The sequence below is a fragment of the Anas acuta genome, chromosome 7, assembly GCF_963932015.1.
Source record: "Anas acuta chromosome 7, bAnaAcu1.1, whole genome shotgun sequence".
Classification (NCBI taxonomy): domain Eukaryota; kingdom Metazoa; phylum Chordata; class Aves; order Anseriformes; family Anatidae; genus Anas; species Anas acuta.
The window spans coordinates 12784578-12800193 of NC_088985.1; the positions used below are offsets into that span (position 1 = coordinate 12784578).

Below are 15616 nucleotides of genomic sequence, written 5' to 3' on the forward strand. Positions count from 1 at the left end.
AAAGAACATTTAGGCTTTTGAGATGAAGCACATACATTTTTCACAGTGTTTATTTTATGGTTCTACTACTAGTGAGAACTCTTATTTCTGTGGTCTCACTCTACAGAAATAAGTTATGTTTTTAGCCAATATTCATTTTTTATGAAAATAAAACAACAAAATACAGTTCAAAATATTCCATATTTTTCAAGACTATGAAAAACAACAAGAAAAATTAAAATTAAACACAAAGTATTTCCACCATCTCTGGCTTCATAAAGCATTGCCCACTACTCGGATGCACACACAAGACATTCAGATCACTTCTATTTACACATTGTAACAAATATTTAGCTATTTTTTAACTGCTTACATTCTCTCTTCCACTGAAAATTGATTTTGTTTGCTCATAAATGTCAATCACTAGAATCCTATGGTTCATAACTGAAGCTTCTACAAAATAAGTGTTCTGAGTGTGGATATTTTAGATGGATTTAGTGAAACTGTGCTTGGTCTTTTTCTGGGGTTTACTCAAGCTCAACCTCTGCCCCCAATTTAAGCAAGCACTGGAGAACGTCAAGAGAGAAAAAAAATTAATTTGTGACTACCTCTTAATTCTCAATGTTAGGTGAGCCAAGAAGCAAAATGAAACCTCTCAGTCTAACACACACACAAGACTATATTCAGTTTGTAAAGCTTCTATTCTCTTAATTTATCTATTTAATATTATGCTTTTCAGTAGAATAATCATTGCTTTCTATGCCTACCTGCAGCTGCTATGAAAAACTCGGCCTTAATTTTCCTCTATCTGATCATGTATTAGCATAATGTTAATTTGCTATTATTATTAAAACCATCAACAGGAAAGAGTCCCTTATTTTTACAGTCAACATGATACCAATTCACAAGACAAGTGTAGATTAGTATTGCTATTGATTTTACCCATCAGCATCCATAGACATCACCTGATATTCCATAAAAATGAAGCAAGAAAGCATGTTCTATGCTGTTTCAAGATCACATTCAAGAAGGATATTCAGGAATCATATTCTAAAAATTGTTAACACCCTAAGTAATGGTCTAACCACAGATGAATCCATACTTGCACATGAAGCAATGTATAGATTTCAAGAGTCACTAGGGACTCATCAGTGTGATAGATAATTTTTTGGTGGAGAGAATATATGGCTGCTTTAATCCTCACATCATAATGTAAGATTGAAATTGCCAGTTCTGTGCCAGTTTATGGCAGTACTGTTATTCAGCAGCTTTAGGTCCGATCAGCTATTTCAAACTCTCTCTTGGCTGTAGCTTGAAAAGAACAAGGGAAGACACAGAGAGGCAAAGGATACTTAAAATAAATCTTGGCTAGTGCAGTGGCTGAGGAAAGAGTTACACCACTTTATCACATATCCTTTGTACGATGTTAAATCTAAATTAATTAAATAAATCAGTTGATGAAATCACCCTATAAATGTGACAGCACATCATAATTCACTGCAGCTGCAAGAGCAGGGAGCAGATGGAAGACGTTGGATTTTTCTCTGAGCTGAAGTGCCATTTTGCAGGTCCAATTCTATTTCTTTTAAGATTACTACAAGTGCATGTGTACAAAGGGCCTGATTCTGCAGCTGCTCCTTGCACAATACTTCACTGTCAGGAAGTTTTCCACAAAAGCAAAGCAGCTGCAGAACTGCACCTTTCACATTTCTTTCTCTCACAGGAGAGGAAATCCTGGCCTGTGTAACACCAGTGGAACTGAGGACAAAAGTTGGCTTTAAGTTTAACTGTAATCAATTAACAAGTGAAAGGATTGTCTCTGTTGCCTTCTTACATGGTACATTAAACATTTCTTTTAACAAACACATCCGCATCCTCTGAAGTTCAAGCTTTAGTACCAACAAGCGATCCACATTTGGTGCATTGCAGGTGGCATGTCAAACAAAAGTACTTGCTGTAGGCTAGGTAAGACTGAAAGTTATTAATTCACCTTTAAGCCATACAAAGTGAACAAGGAGAAAGGGAAAATAGTACCTAAGCCAGGAGTCTGCGCAAGTAGATTGACTGCACATGGAGCTGTGAGCTGCTTGCAGTGTCTTGCAGCTTGCTAGAAACTGCCAGAGCTGCCTTGCTCTGTATTTTATTTTTAAAGAAGTAACACAATGATGTGGGAAAAAGGGTGTGGGGGGTATGTGTGTGGGAGAAAGAGGCAGCTCTTCGACTCTATTTTCATCTTCTGGATTCCAAGAAAAAAGGCAGAGTGCAGAGTAAAATGAGTTGTCTTGAGGAAACCAGCATGCATGCTGTGCCCTCTCCTGTGGGAGACAGTTATGCTGAAGAATCAAATAAAGTTGACTTGAAATAACTTGTAGTCACACAAAAATCTATCAAAGGCAATACAAACCCTTCTGTGCATTTTGATAGATTCAGGTTTATGTTGTTGTTGTTGTGTTTTGTGTGTGTGTGTGTTTGTGCGTGTTTGAGCGTGTTGTTATTTTTTTTGTTTTTAATTTTCTCTGAAAATCATCACCAAGGTCTGATAAGCAGCAAAGTTAACTTCCAAAACATCAGACAAATGGGAAAGGAAAACTAGGGAATCTGGATCATGACGATATCTGGATACCATGCTATGACAAATGGTAACAATTCATGTTCTGCTCTTGCGAATACAGACCCAGGCTGCAGGAAGATTGGGATTCATCTCCTCTTCTCATTTAAAGCTGGTCTCAGAAATAGAGTTTCATATTGATAATATATTATGTGTTCTCATGAGTATCTGCCTAAACACTAAACTACTGAAGATGGTAAAAGATTAAAAGACCCCTATTTACTGAGAGCATCATCCGATATTGACTTAATGCATGGACAGAGCTCAAGCTATAGGCAGGAAGATGGACAGATCTGAAGCTATAGGCAAGGAGATGGTCTTTTTCTACTGAGGTGTCTGGACATGGTAACTATGCTGTGCCTCCCACAGTTTGTTGACAGACATACATGCAAAGAGAGGTAATGCATTTATCCTAAGGTGAACATTAATCATGATTGGAGTAGTTAAAATTTCAAGAGTTCGCAGAAACCAGATTAATAGAATACAGTCAGAACAGAGCTGAAGAAGTTACATGATGTTACTCTGCCTTCACACATCATTGTCACACTTTTACATCTGATTTTAAAAGTCTTCTGTACATCATTGTAGCTGCCACTCATTAGGTTATAATTCTTTCTTCCTATTCTTCTTTTAGGCATATTTGAAAGCTTATATTTATTAAGTAATCCCTTACTTAAGATCAAGAGTGAATGTTTTATCTACACTAACTTTACAGCCTTAGAACTACAAACCACAGGTCCAAAACATTTGCTTTTATATTAATTTTCAGATCTCAAACAATTACTAGATACTTGCAGCACATTTATATTGGAAGATTAATGTTTATATTATTCTTCTAACACCGGTAGTCCAACAGCCTATTTGTCAAGATCAGGTTCAAACACTAATAATGCCTTCCAGAGAGTGAAACTGCTTAGCAAAATATCTGTTATCTGCTCTAGATAAAAGACCTTAACTGGTTGCTGAGAAAGTTCTAAAGAACATATGGTGTGCAACAAATTTATTATACAGCTCATGGCAATATAGACTTTGTTGTTGTTTTTGGTAATTTGTAATAATCCTTAGCTGTCTGCTAGCTTGCATGTAAAAGGTGAGTTTGCTCCTCACACAAACTGGCTTCTCTTGAAGGTAGCTGACTTTGCTCGAAGCGGTTGTTCATAATATTTCAACTAAACACCGCAGACTGAGGTCCTCCAGAAGGAAATGCCTGTATCACTCCTGTATCCCAGAACCCTTGGTGGCAAAAATTTACTAGAGTATTTTTCCCCTCATCTCTCATGAAAAGGGACACAACAAGCCTGGTAGTTTTTCACAGAAAATATGATTTAGTACTTAACCAGAAAGAAAAGCAGCTTCTACCCAATAACCCGATCAACGAACATTAATCTCTCTCCCCCAGCAATGTCTTTACTTATTAAGAGTCTTAAAGCAAGAAGGTTAATATTAGTTACCACATACATCACAAGCTACACAATAATCAGTGTTTTTATAGGCCAAATACAAACACTCACTCCAGCGTTCAAGTGTAGTATTTACTGCTATGTGACTGCTGTGAGCTGAAGAGGAGTTTTGTAGACTTACAAGTCTGTTTTATCCAGGAATAACAGGTGATTTGAGATACAATCTTTCCCTCTAAACCTTTCAGTTGCTTATGTTGCCATTGTAATAACACAACCATGGGGCACACAGTCTTTATTTCACAATAGTACTGAGACAACAACTGAACTGATAAATCTTGTATATGACTTTCATCCCATAGCAGTTCTACTTCACTGTAGAAAAAGCTTTACCGCAGGATTCCTTTATATTCCATAATATTGATTTCAGGTTTTTTAAATACCTAATCCAGTAGTTTCAAATTAAGCAATGAACACTACACCGGATTTGTGAACTGTCTTAATATGATGAATAGTTAGAAATGTCTCTATCAGCCTACTTAAATAAACTTTAAACTTTACACAGTACAGAATGAACTCTTTCTCACCTACAATTGCTAGAAATATTAAGTATCTTATTAACATTACATACGTCTACTCATCATTATGACAGAAAAACAACATGATCATATTTACAGCAAGAGTCACAGCTGTGGGTGTCCCTTACAAAATGAAATTAGTTTTGATTTTGTGTCATGACAATGCTCGTTAATGACAAGTACTCTAAAAGGGCGAGATCAGACAATGGTGGCAGATCCATGAATCATTGCAACAACAACAAAACGAGTAACTTAGTGATGGTCTACACGCCTCTCTCCTCTAGCTGACTTCTCACATATATTGACTCTCTCTGCCCTTCAAGGAGGAATCCCATGGGATATAAGGAGTACAGTAAGTACATATATTAAACCACCAACAAGGGCTCAGCAGGCTCTGATGACCACCTGAATGACTGATGTGCTACGCAAATGGATAATACGATAAAAGCTAACAAAAAGGCCTGAAAGCAACAAAAACTGCACATCCTCCTGTGCTGCCTCAGTTTTTAAACTCATGCTAGAAATTATTCCATCATAAATCAGCTAGGTATGAGGAATAGCTGAAATTGCAACATGAGTTTAAAATGCTGTATTTTGGAATAATAATTTCAACATTTTCTGAGAAGCTTACATCTGAAAATGAAATTACTTAAGTTAAGTTAAGTTCAAGGCAAGACTAAGTTTTGCTCTGTAACTGCAAAATGTCTGATAAATTCCTGGAAAACAGATGAGTAATAAAAATTACTGTGAGTTCTTATTTTCAGATTCAAAACTGGAACATTCTGAAATCCAGGCAAATCTACATGTTTTTATGACACTGCAATAACCAGAATTACTTAGTTTATCAACACCATAAGCTCTCTGACTGTACTTAATTCTCAAACCTCAAAAGTTTACTGTCCCTACAGGACTGATCTGCTGTCTCTTCAGTGAGCTTCACACTTTATAGAAAATCTTTCATTTTAAGTATGTGCCCTTTCGCTTTAAATACTAAACGTATAGTAAATCTGTTTTATTTTCCTTGAGACACAGACACCACTAAATAGCAGTTTCTGAAATGTATGTACATGTCTGTCTTATAGAAACATATTTCTCAAATTACGTATAGCCTCAAAATAGAAAACCTATGGTTAAGATTATTATCATTTCATTACTGTGCTGAAAAAAAAACAATAAATTCTGAACATTTTGTGCTAAACACTCGGGTAGAAGATACAGTACACAAGATAATCTCCCAAACTGTAAAACAATTTCAAACAAATATGTGGCCAGGTTCTGAGTAGCCATCATTTCCTCCTCCATCGATAGAAGAGACTGTGACATTACAGTTTCCAAATAGCTAATGTTCATGTCACACTTAATGAGACAAAAAGGTTCAATGCAAAAGGTAATTGCTTCTGCTGAGTAGGAGTGGAAAGACTAAACGAGAAGGGTGTTTTGCTGGAAGTTTATGCTGTCCCAGCCCAACTATCTTATTTCTGCTCATATATTCTTTTGGCAAATGAGTCAGAAAAATCCATTCAGAAGGTGAGAAACTAATTCAAGGAGAGATGCAGGCTCCAGCAAACTTTTCAGAGCTGCTAGGAAATTGCTGGTAAGAAATACAGCACTCAGTGCAGTAACAACCCTTTAATAAGAGGGAAGAATGACAGAAGAGGAATATATGGCACTGTCTAGGGCTATTTCACATATCAGCTAATCAAAAATAATTCCACTGAAGTCAACCAATATTTGTAAGTATAATATAAAAGTAAATTGGACAAGCATTAGACTTCTCCCAAGGTTCTAGTTATGTGTTCATTTCTCATGGTGACAGTGCATATTGAATCGGTCTTGTCACTCTTCCTTGTCCTGCCAACTGCTTATTTCTACAATACAGAGTTACAACACGAAGCATTTTGTAGTGTTGGCCTCTGAAAAGCATTTAAGTAAAACACTGCATATATATAAATAATGTGCTTACACATAAAGCTACATGATGTGGAAGAGCAGCTGGACTACTCAAATTACTTAAAAAGAAGAAACACAATTTTACCAGTAGAAAATAATTTTTAAAAAGCAACATAGTCCCCCTCTCCCCCCCAGTACAAATGACTTTTTCTATTGATCAATGATTATGAGTAGTTTTTTGGAAGTTAATTTAAAATAGACATCTAACTTTCTCTGACAAGCTACATATTCAGTTTCACATATTACATGACCTTGTGGATCAATGGCTCAGAAATTTTCCTGTTTGCTGTAGTGAATTGTGCCCTGCAGTCTTGTTATGCTATGGCTGGGCAGGAACACAGCGTCCAGTTTGCCAGCTCTGTGACAGATGCTGTTTGCAGGGATGTTGATAGCTTCTACAGAAAATGCCAAATTAAGTGCACTTGGCAGTGATTATCTTGACCAAAACCGTGGGAGCAGCTCCTCACCCTTCCTCAGAGGTACAGAGGACTCTCTGCTCCAAGGACTATTTAAAAAGAGGAGGATCTCCAAGGAAAATTACAGCCTATTTCTGTTTTGGGAGATGCTACCAGAGTTACAGTCTTTTTAAAACTTCCTTCAGCCTCTGCCCAGCTCCTTATAAAAGCACACCGTGTGTGCAACTTGTGTTTTGTTTTGTTTTGTTTTTTTTTTCATGCTGAGGTAACTACGATGTTTGCCAGCTTGCAAAGAGGTAGTGGCATTGATTTCAGTTTCATGTTTAATGGCTGTGACGCAAGTGGCACCTGCACACCGTGGCGCAGAACTCCCCTGGCACTGACCTTTGGCCAAGGCACTCTTGGTTCTAAATGGATCTCAGCAACCTCCTATTTTGTGGAACTGATTATTTGATAATGACTATGGAAATATGGGACGCTAGCAGAATATTAACATAATAAACTATAAGCCAGATTTTCCTAAATTCAGCAGTTGCTGGTTGAAATATCATTTCCAGTCAGGCAAAAATATCGCAATACAAACTAAACAAAATAAAAGCACAGCCAGCCTCTGTTCCCTTTTAAAAATTGTAGTCTTTCAATCTTATGGAAAATGAAATTAGTGTTTTTTGTTGGCTTTTTAATTTTCTTGTTTGACATGTTTTTTCCCCCAGAATATTATGATCTTGCTCCCCCACTTTCCCCCTTTCCCTCCACACTTGTAGCTTTTATTTCTCTTTGACAGACTACTAGCTGGGTATCAAACAATCAGTGTTGATTAAGTTTATAAAAATGGAGTTCCTCATCTTCTAATCAATATTTTTGTTGAATTGCAATACTATAAATTTTCCCAGCCATTTACTTTATTCCCCTTCCCATCTGAACTAACCCCTCTCCAACTAGTAGTTAGAAATGTAACCTATTCATACATTAAAATGATCTATTACCCAAATCCCCTGTGTGCTGTTTTCTGTAATAGATGTTTAAGTACCATGCTTTATATGCACGCACAAATGCACATGGATAGATAAATCACTGAAATCTTTTTGAGGTTCATCCCATTGAAACTACACATATTTTGTAATCCCACCCAGAATAATTTAATTAACCTGAGACACAAATGAGCATGTAAATCTTTAACTTGCTTTCTTGCAAAATAAAAATGCTTTTAAAATCACCTTAACATCCCAAAACCTGGAAGAAAAAAAAAATGCAGAAGCAAAGGAATGAGCAAACATTCATGTATTGTAATAATTTTTCTTCAGATCAATATGCATTACATTTTTCTCTCTATGCTGTTTCCAGTATTTTTCTCCTTTATAAAACTTCACCCACCTTGCCATTGTTAGATTCAGCTGTGACATGAATGGGAATGCTGGACAAGCGACTGTGTTGCTACTTTCTTAGAAGCACGCAACATATGAGGTACTAAAATATTAACTGCTCTCCCTACTTCCCTCTTACCATGCAAACAGGCTCCAGTCCACATTATGTGTCAACAAGCTCTCACACAAACTCTGGATGTCAAACCAGTTGTGCATGCATCTGGGGTCACTATCATGCTTATGTACTATGAAGTATATGACAGCAAATGACATACCTAGTCATAAATACTGTGACAAGTACATCAACAAGCTAGCCCCTAACATTAAAAAGAAAAAAAAAAGCTGCCTTTTATGATGACTCTATTTGATTAAGTCACCTATGCTATATGCGCTGAAGGAAAACCATAACAGCAGCTCGAGTTGAGGGGAATAAGCTGTTAGAAAAACCACTGCCAGCAGTAAAACAGATTTTTGACCTACAAGTGGTATGTTAATCTACTGGGATATCACTACAGAGAAGAATGCTTGTTACACACATCAGAAACCTTATAGCTCTCTTCTGTCACAAAATTCATCTAGCATCCCATTAGAAGAGTGAAAGAAGAGAGGGACGAACAAGAAGGAATGCAAGTTCCAAGTTCCTTGGATTTTGTGGAATACATTCAATCACAGAGCCTCACAGAGCTTCATCCTTCCCCTGCCTGCTCCCCCACCCCAGTGTTGGGGGGATTTTGATCAGTTTGGTGTGTATACAATAAATCAACAACTGCTCAGTTAAACTACTCAAAACAGCATAAGGAATATGTTGAAAATATGCAAAATAGTGCTTACATGATTTAGAGAAAGCCATGATCAACTTTTACATATCCTATGTTTAGCTTAACACTCTTGATTATTCAGGTTTTAGAGCAGTGAGTGTTAAGATTAATTCACACCACACTAAATATAATTTTCTAAATTACAAAGTACTGTCACATGATAAAGTGCAATATTTCATGTCTACAAATTAAGAAAACATTCTAAAGTACATGCAATGCTAAAATTCTCATCACTGGCCTCTATCCTGAAAGAACACCTGCAACACTTATGATACCTGAGGAGATGTGGGCACCAGAGAGCATTGCTGCTGCAAGGAATGTTTTATACTACATACAGAAGTATTCTTATTTAAGAACTTGATAAAACCTTTGAAACATTAAAAAAATAAAAATAAAAAGGGGGGGAGGGGAGGGAAGTAGAGAAGGCAAAGAATCAGGTAAATTCAAATATAATTCAAAAAGTATTTGCAGAGTTGACTATGCCTACTTTCAATGTGCCTGACTTAAAAGTTTGTGAAGCTTGTTATATCCTCAGATGAACTCATCAAACAATTGTGTCTCAGATTATGATATCTGGGTGCAAAGACTCCTGATTCTCCTTCCAGCTCTTCCATTAACTTCATTGTGATCATTGGCTGTTATTGAGATGGAATTTGTAACAGAGCCTAATGATATTCCACATGGAAATTCCACTGAAATTTTTCACAAAATAACATCTCAATTCTTTACACTTCAAAGGTCTCAGGCACAATATTCCACAGTATCAATTTCACCACTTGTGGAATAATTTAGTTCTTTGACTCACAAGACCCCTGTGACTGAATTAATAAACCAAAACTATTTCAACCTTTTACCTTAGGAATAGTATAGCATCTGGAAAAAAAATGTACATTTATTTGAATAGATACATCAATAAAATAATTCCTAACTCTAATATATCTGTTTCAGCATACAAAAGATTATCATCTCCCAAGTGTGTTTCACTGGTATCTAATGGAGTTCAACCTGTTAGGATGTGGGAAAAAAATAGAGGTGCGTACACCAAGTAAGGGACACCAGAGAGGTGAAGCAGGTCAGTTTGCTGAGCTGACGCAAGTAACAGTTGACTTCAGACTAAAAAGATATCTGCAAAATGTGCATTAGTAGTTGAGTATTCCATACCTATGCATGATTTAGGGATGAACAAGAGGCAAAACTTACACTGTTATGCCTCTATAAACACACACAATACATATATGTAATATAAATGGCAGCTAGTCACAAGTAGACATGCAAAAACACAGGAAAATACAAACATTTTGAATTGTGCTACAAAGTTAGGAAATACCAGACTTAATATGATTTTAACTCCAATTTGCTCCTGTGTACAAATGCATCATGATCCAGTATTTGATTACATGATTCTTGAATACCATTTCTTCCACAAGACCTAAGTTAGACTGCAGGTACGTTAGACTGCACAATATCCTGGGAAGAAAGGGAATGCAGAAACTTTGTGAATAAAGAGTTGAATCTGCCTTGAACTTGCACTCGGTTCCTATTAGGGTAATGGTCACTTTGGCTTTATGCTTTTAAACAGACTTACGCTAGAAGTATTACTGAAAACTGTAGCTGACTTCAGAATATACAATAGAGGAAGCACAGGAGTCAAAACAGACAAAGCAGCCTGTCAGAGTGAGAAACACAGAAACTGCATGTTTAAACAACAGTGCACACGTGTAGTTGACACCAGAGTCAAGGAAAGGCTGGTTGTTCTGGGTTGACACATCCACTGTTAAGAGAATAGTTTGGATGACTGGATGAGATACGTAAGTAGAAAGATTAAGGATTAGTATGATTTTTAAATAGAAAGTGCAGGCCTAGAATCACATGAACGAAACTATGACAAAATTATTTGCAAAGATGCAGTACATATTGTGCCCTTGCTGACCTCACTGGGCAGAACAACTTCCATATATCAGCAACAGAACTGGACTTCTCTCAATAATATGCTCTTTCCATTGACCTCCAAAGAAAGACTTCTGATGTGTACATACAGAAACACACACCAATTTATTTGTGTTTAGGAAAAGCAGCTTACATAAGCCTCCTCTTACTTTCATAAATTAGGACATACATTGAGATGCTAAATACTCCTGAGTTATGAACGCTTGAACTAGAACCATGTTGGCCACCTGGAAAGTATGCCTTATGGAAACTGTTACTGCATGAATAACTTGTGTCTAAATCCCTGAAAGAAAGCAGAACAATTGTTATTATCCATAGCAGTTGCTGTATTTGTGCTAAGGGGAAAGAAGAAGAGGACCATCTGTGTAGCCTTCTAATAGGCAGCCAAAATTAAATAATAATAATAATAATAATGTAAACAGGTGCTTTTTCGTTGTTCTCTTAAAAACATGAAATCCCTGCTTGGTCCAGTGCAAGACATGAGAGTGAGACAGAACCAGTATGGATTAATTCTGCTTTGCTTTTAGCACTGCATGTATAAAGTAGAAATACTAATTTAATAGGGGAAAATCAGAAAGAATATATAATACATATAAATTTAGGGAGCTATCAGACAAACCATGGAAGAGCCAAAATACTTCTGGGATGAAAAGGAATGGGAAAAGGGGGACTTGAAGCCATTTCCATGAACATTTATTTTACAAGTCAAAATTAGCCAGTAGAAACCATGGCACAGAGCACTGATCCTCAGTTTCTTTGCTGAGATGGAAACTTCAGTGATGATTATTTGAAGTTATTTAATGATGAGTAACTTATTACACAATGCACTATTTAAAGCATATAGTTCATACAAATAAAAGACAAACAGCATTTTAACACAGTAGGTAATCCATTATTGACTCTGATGCATAACTGTTACAAATATGTTTTTCACGTGGCTGCTTATTACTTATTTGTAAAGAATAATGGAATAATGGAAAGAAGAGACACAGAAACATATATATTTAGCCTACACTGAGCTGAGTTGCTACAGTTTAAAACTGTATTTGATGTAGACTAAAAAAACTGTATTTGATGTAGACTAATTAGAAATATTGATTAAAATGAAGCCAGCTCACTGGAAGGATGATGATAATAGGCTAATAATAACAATTGATTTTGCTTTGATAAATGAACCAAACTGTGAGCTGAAGGTACTTTGATTTTGACCTATTTATGGTCTGCATTCCCTTTTCTTATTGTTAGGTTGAGTTTCTGAGATTTGATCAGAATATTATTTAAAAGATAAATCTGAAAGAAATACATAATTCACAGATGGATTTGACAACAAACACTTCTATGATGGACCATTCTGAAATACAGAATTGGTTCCCTCCCCTCACCCCACTCCAGCATTACCAAATTACATGTAGTGTGTGAGCAGCAGTAATAGTAATTAAAAATAATGAGGCCTGCTAGGTCTGCTAATTCTATTATCTTTATAGCATCAGGCTTCAAGCAACTCACCAGCAAAACAGTGCAGATGAGAAATCTCTTTAGAAGGTTTAGTGGTTGTTTACAATGCAACAGGATAATCCTTTCAGCCTGGAAAAAAAATAAAACAAAATCAAATGCAGACATTGAATAGATGCGGTTCAGAAAAAAAGCAAAGGTTAATTGGTTGATAATCAGCATAAAACTGTTTGATTATTTTTTCTCCCCTCAAGAAAATCAGAGACAACTAAATAAGGTGCTGCAACATTAATTTTTTATTTCTCTGCAAAACCTATTTCTTCATGGAGTAAAAATGAAAAGTAGAATTTTGTATGCTCTGAACGTCTGTATACCATTTTAACTTTCTGTGTAAAAACCACAATAGGTGCTACTCTCCGTTTTGACAGAACTGACAGTGCTATTCTAACTTGCAAGGTCCTAAAAGTGGAACTGAGGTGTAGGTCTAAACTAGGACTGTAAGGAGGTCCTTTGTCTGTCCCAATCTGCTATATAAAGGATTTTAATTTATTTCTCCTACACTCTGATGCTGTCTCAGAGTCCCACAAGCTACATATGAGCTGTTGGAGATCATATATTTTTTTGCAGCTCACTAACACGTAATTCCTTACATAACCAGTGGAACAGCAACATTTGAGTCCCTAGGTTTAACATTTGCAAAACATCTCTCAGATGATGATTAAACATTGTGCAATCTTCTTCTTTCTGCAGGCATCCAAATCCAAGCCTTCTGGAAAATTATGAATACGTACCCTCTGACTCTAGAGGAGCCTCGTTCAGCACTCATTTGTGTTCACTGCTTTCATGTAATGCCTTTATCCACCATGACTGGAGGCATATTTTCAACGTTAGAGCTAAAACACGCACGCATGTGCATCTGTATGTCTATGTGTGCAAGTGTACAGGCTTGGGGGGGAGGGGGAGGGTTAGTGGATTTAAAAAATCACTCTTTTTTGTATCCTGTGTCATGAAGTTTATCAAAGGCAGGTTTATCGACAACTTAGATTACAGCATTTGGCCTCACTACAAGAATCATCACATATTCTTTGAATCACAATGACAACAGATGTCATTAAGAAACTGAAAAAAAGTAGCTACTTAAGAAGATGATCACAATGCATCACAGTTTAAGCACATGGAAACCACACATTACTATTTACAAATGTTTCTGGATAACTTGATCCTCTTGTAGCACAGTTCAGAAGGCAACCCAAGCTGGCAAGCACTGAAGCAGGAATGGGATTGCTTGCAGGAATGGGATGGGGAATAAAATTGGGAAAAAAAAAAAGTAGCATTCAGGAAACAGAACCTGTATTTTGCAGGTAAATCTATGAAGTTTGAAAGTATTAATTTTTCTACATTTTTAAATGGAAATGGATAGATATACAAAACAATTTTCTGAAGTAACTTTTCACGTCAATTTGAACATTATGCAAAATAATGCCATTTATACTAGATGCCATTTAATTTTGTCACTTAAGTGGCAAAAATGAAATATAAAATAAAATAGATTTTTTTTATACTTCTTGTTTTTATTTTGGACCACCACACAATGTAGTTGGAAAGTTTCAACTAGCTGCAGGCCTTTCCACAAATCACCCTAGCATATGCTTTAGTATATATTTTATGTTTAGGATACACATTTTAACAATTAGGATTACTCTTCTTAATTTATTATTTTTCCTGTAAGGTTTTTAAGATATGGACAGAGTTCTTAAGAAATGAACAGAGAATACTTAATAATCCTGAAGAAAAAGCACTTAATTTAACATAAAAAAAAAATCTATTTTTTTTGTTTGTTTTGTTTTTTTTTTCCCTGGGGCATATTTGCACTCCTGGATCAGGAAGATAGGTAACTAAATTCTGGACAAGGCTGCTTAAATAAGGGCTCAGTAAAAATAAAACGGTTGCATCTACATGTATATCCTGTGTAACACATCAAAAAGGAAGGTGAAAGAAACAGACAATAAGAAAACAATGTTAAGTTTTACATGAGAAATAAAACAAAACCACACATTTACCTATTCAATACACACATGAAGGACATGAGCTCTGATCCCAGATTTTTCCTATACTTATATTCTTGGTTTTCGAAAGCAAAAGATACATTTGAAAAATTCTGCAGATAGTTATTTCGACAGGCAATATCGGAATAACTTTGTCTTCTCCATAGTTTCCTACTATTCTTTCAGCATTAGATTCACATTTCCAACATTTTTATAAAACTATCAAATATTATAAAGGCAGCTTTTTTAAGACAGACCGAAAAGCAAAACCAACAGGTCAGACACCAACAATAGAAATTGGTACACTGAGAATTATCTCATAACATGTCTATTTCTGTTAAATAGATAAGAACATCTAAATTCATCACAACTTAAAGCAAGAAATTGACACGTGGTAATTCCTCTGGGATCTGTGCATCACATGCAAGAAATGGCTGGGCCTAAAGGGGCCTGTAGGAGATGCTGGACATCACCTTTCAGGTCTAGTAAACCCCATACCACAAGACTCTTTCAGTTAACCTGACTTTTTACCTCTTTGTTTCAGAAGTGCACAACACTGTTTTCTCATTAGTCATACACAAAACCCACAACCCCTTCTGTTATATCCAGTCTGCTAATAAAAACTTTAAAATACCAGCAACCACATTAGATAATGTGCAGTTATTTTAGAGCATATGCACACAAGAACTTTCATGTGTTTCTCTACACATCAAAATAAAATTTGTTTTCATTTGTTTGGAGAAAAAAAAAAAGGCTGGTCTTGGCTCTCATATGCAGAAGTGCAAAGACAACTCAGCAGAGGGTGTGTCATACCTTAACAGACTGAGATAAGGTCAAACACAGAATTCCAAGGGAAAAGATCAAAGCAGTGGTTGTGAAAGCACAGAAGTAGAATCCACATTTATTTTAACGGGAGTTTTGAAGAGATTAAGTTCAAACCTGTTATGAGTTTGATTTCACAGTGCTTATTTGGTTTATCATGTCTTTTTTTTTTTTTTTTTTAATCCTCGATAGTCTCTCCCAGTTTTCTCAAATACTGTGCTCATAATTGCTGTGGATTGA

The 15616-nt window shown here is 36.1% G+C and overlaps 1 long non-coding RNA gene across 2 annotated transcripts in view; it reads right to left on the reverse strand.

The window, feature by feature from the left end:
• Positions 1–15616, reverse strand: part of LOC137859786 (uncharacterized) — a 170267-nt gene that overhangs the window by 12875 nt on the left and 141776 nt on the right. For both annotated transcript variants that reach the window (XR_011098550.1, XR_011098549.1), the window contains exon 5: positions 12564–12641. This is a non-coding gene — a long non-coding RNA (uncharacterized lncRNA). The remainder of the gene's footprint in view (positions 1–12563; positions 12642–15616) is intronic.